Raw genomic sequence first — 4152 nt, 5'->3', positions numbered from 1 at the left:
TGATGATAAAAACAAAAATAAACAAATGGGACCTAATCAAACTTCATAGTTTCTGCACAGCAAAGGAAACCCTAAACAAAACGAAAAGACAACCCACAGAATGGGAGAAAATCTTTGCAAGTGAATCCACTGACAAGGGATTCATCTCCAAAATTTAGAAACACCTTCTGCAGCTACATACCAAAAAAACAAAAAACCCCATCAAAAAATGGCCAGAAGATCTAAACACACAATTCTCCAAAGAAGACATACAGATGGCCAAAATACACATGAAAAGATGTTCAACATCACTCAGTATTAGAGACATGCAAATCAAAACCACTCTGAGGTTCCACCTTACACCAGCCAGAATGGCCATCATCCAAAAGTCTACAAACAATAAGTGCTGGAGAGGGTGTGGAGGAAAAGGAACCCCAGTACACTGTTGGTGGGATTGTAAATTGGTGCAACCACTGTGGAAAACGGGATGGAGATTCCTCAGAAAACTAAAAACAGAAGTAGCATTTGATCAAGCCATCCCACTCCTGGGCATCTATCCAGAGAAAACAATAACTGGCAAAGACACATGTACCCCGATGTTCACTGCAGCACTATTTGCAATAGCCAAGACATGGAAACAACCTAATGTCCATTGACAGAGGAGTGGATCAAGAAGAGGTGATACATATACACAATGGAATATTACCCAGCCATTAAACAGAACGAAATAACGGCATTTTTAGCAACATGGATGGACCTCGAAATTATCATGCTAAGTGAAGTCAGTCAGACAATGAGACACCAACATCAAATACTTTCATTGACATGTGGAATCTGAAAAAAAGGACAGAATGAACTTCTTTGCAGAACATATGCTGACTCACAGATATTGAAAATCTTATGGTTTCCAAAGGAGAGAGTTTGGGGGGGGTGGGGGGATGCACTGGGGGTGTGGGATGGAAATCCTATTAAATTGGATTGTGGTGAACACTGTACAACTACAAATGTAATAAATTCATTGAGTAATAAAAAATAAATAACGGCACAGTCCAGAAGCGCCCACACGTGTCCTCCCAACTCGGCCCTAGGCCTGTTGGTCCCGCTGTTACCAGCAATGGGTCTTGCCGGACCAGCGCACACCGAGTGTACTCCCTGGCCTGCCAGATGAAGGCGAAGCGGCGGCGGCCGGACCTCAATGAGATTCACCATGAGCTGTGGCCCCAGGTTGCCACAAGGACCCGACCAGACCCCGGCGGCTAGCCCGACCTCGACCTGCCAGGGGGCGGCCTGCATCGCTGTCTGGCCTGCGCATGAGTCCCGGCCGGGTGCGGCCTGAGGAGGAGAAGGGTCCGCCGTTCGGGCTGGGGGTGTTGAGATCCGGGCCCTAGGGAACGCAGGGTCTTCTTTCCTGGGATTCATGGGTCTGCTGGCCTCCCATCCCTTCAAGCCTGGAACCTAGCATCGGGAAATGAGCTAGGGTCAGGGAGATAGGAGTACCTGAGAGGCATCACCTTCTCACTTCTCCTTACCCCCCATTCCTACAGGAGATACTTCATCGATTCTGCCAACCTGAAGACCCACTTCCGATCCAAAGACCACAAGAAAAGGTATGAAGGTATAAGAAGAGAATTAACGGATGGGTGTCCGGCAGGCAGGACTCGAATCTGGTCAGTTCTCAGTTCCTGTTCTTTTTCCCAGGTTGAAGCAGCTGAGCGTGGAGCCCTACAGTCAGGAAGAGGCAGAGAAGGCAGTGGGTATGGGTTCCTATGTGCCTCCCCAGCGGCTGGCAGTGCCCACAGAAGTATCCACTGAGGTCCCTGAGATGGACACATCTGCTTGACAGATCCTGAGAATTCAAGGCAGAAGAGTTGCCCATGGACAGTGACGCAAGGGCCAGTCTGGGAGAGACTGTACCAGTCTGTTTTGGCCCGGGCTTTGGGGAGTGGATGGCCTCTTCCCAGTGCCCTCCCTCCCAATAAAATAACTGGATAAAGGGGGCTTGCCCCTGACTCTTTAGCCCCCAGGCCACTACTCCAAAAAAAAAAAAAAATGGAGTTCCCGTTGTGGCACAGTGGTTAACGAATCCGACTAAGAACCACGGGGTTTCAGGTTCAATTCCTGGCCTTGCTCAGTGGGTTAAGGATCCGGCGTTGCTGTGAGCTGTGGTGTAGGTCACAGATGCGGCTCGGATCTGGCATTGCTGTGGCTCTGGTGTAGACCAGCGGCTACAACTCGGATTAGACCCCTAGCCTGGGAACCGCCATATGCCGCGGGAGCGGCCCTAGAAATGGCAAGAAGACAAAAAAATAAATAAAGAACAACAACAAAGAAACTACAATGAGATACCAGTACATCCTACTAGAATAGCTAATGTCAAAAAACTGACAATGGGGGGGTTCCCATTGTCTCTACTAATACCCATGAGGATGCAGATTCAATCCCTGCCCCCACTTAGTGGATTAAGAATCCGGCATTGCTGTGAGCTGAGGTGTAGGCCACAGACACGGCTCAGATCTGGTGTTGCTATGGCTGTGGCATAGGCTGGCAGCTGCAGCTCTGATTCAACTCCTAGACTGGGAACTTCCATGTGCTGCAGGTAGAGCCCTAAAAAGACTAAATAAATAAATAAATAAATTTTTAAAATTCTTTGCCATTTGGTTATAAAATGGCCTTAAGCTGTCCTGATATCCAATTTTTCATTGTACATTGTTATCTACCAGGAGAGTTTGATGGTACAATAGTGTGAAATAAGTTGGACCCCATTCAAGGGTATTTTAGAGTATTTTAGACCCTCTTCTTCAAAATTTAAAAAAAAAAAAGAGAATATATCTGAAGAACTTGATAATAGAAGCTAACATGTGGTAGATGCTTAAACAATGTCATGGAGGTGGTACAATGCAAAAGAAAGGGCCTGCACAATGTTTTTAATCACACCTGGGTTCTAATCCTGGCACCACCACTTAATATGTTGTCTTGGATACGTCCCGACAACTTTGAGCCTACTTATCTTTCATAAGGAAAGACTAATCTCTTACTGGTAGAGCTGTATTGAAGGTTTAAAGGAGGTAACGGGTTTCCAGGGCTTGGTGCAGTATGTGTTCAAGCAGCACATAATTCTCGTCTTTGGCTGCCCCAGAATGCAGGGGTCTGCAATTCCCTGGCAATCATCCTGCAGCCAAGGGCTCGCCAGTCACATAGTTTCAGTCTTAAACTTTGAATAGGTAAATTAGGGGGTGCCAGCAAGAGGCAAAGCTAAGATGTGGCTGTGGATCCAACTTGCACATCAAAGGCGAAGATGTGCAAGTTTTTGGTGGAGGGCAAAGTCTGAAGTAATCTAATACCCACTCCCTTCAAATTATGTCCAGTCTGATAAGACTGCTGGGAACTGAGGTCCTGGTCGTAACTCAAACAATCCCTGGTAAAGTAAGATTTGTTACTGGTGCCGTTATCTACCCTAGTCCCTTTCTGAGGATCCCTGACACTGCCTGTGCCTTGTCTGATGGGGTGGGCTTCCTCAGAAAGGTGGCTAATATTTTATGTGGTATAATGACTTTTAGACACCAGAAAAGGAGTTGGCTGCTACACCCCTGATGTAGTCGCTCTCTTTAGGATGCAGTCGATGAATAAATACCAGAACCTTTTGAATCGTGGAATTCAAATGCTGGTGCTAGGTGAGATATGATCACACAAAGGCAGGGCCCAGCCAGAGTGCTTCAGTTCAAGGGATTCCTCCAACTCACAGCCAGTTCAGAAATGTCCCCAAGGCAGGCTTTGCCCCCAACACACCTGCCAACAGGTGCCTTGCTTTCTCTTTGCATGAACAAGGCAATGCTGACCACACCTCAGTGCCAGCCAGGCTTGTGTGTGCTCTTCTTTCCACTATCCTATTCCTATACCTTTATAGACTCAGAAGGCTCATCACTGTTCCCCCTACTCTCACTGCCCCCCAGGTAAGGATTTGTGGACTTGGGTGGGGGGAAGACCTGTTGCGGAATGTCTTGCTGCTGAGCTCTGCTGTGGATTGGTAAAGAAATCATCACCCTCCCAGGAACTCCTAAATCTACAAGCAGCCTAGCCCCTAACTGCATCTTTAGCTGTCCAAGAGGGTTTTGTGAAGGATCAGTCTTCCAACCAGCAAAACCTATATGGTGGGAGATAAACTGTTCACATAAG

The 4152-nt window shown here is 47.2% G+C and overlaps 1 pseudogene; it reads left to right on the top strand.

Moving 5' to 3' along the window:
- Window positions 1-1078: 1078 nt before the first annotated feature.
- Window positions 1079-1819, top strand: LOC146394615 (zinc finger protein 593-like; annotated as a pseudogene).
- Window positions 1820-4152: the final 2333 nt, after the last annotated feature.

This window comes from Sus scrofa, chromosome X (genome assembly GCF_054392235.1).
Source record: "Sus scrofa isolate SSC_HxYL_T2T_F1_AM1 chromosome X, Sscrofa_HxYL_maternal_Yorkshire_Landrace_v2.0, whole genome shotgun sequence".
NCBI classification, from domain to species: domain Eukaryota; kingdom Metazoa; phylum Chordata; class Mammalia; order Artiodactyla; family Suidae; genus Sus; species Sus scrofa.
Note: the sequence above shows the minus strand (reverse complement) of the source record. Positions and strands in the feature narration are given on the sequence as shown.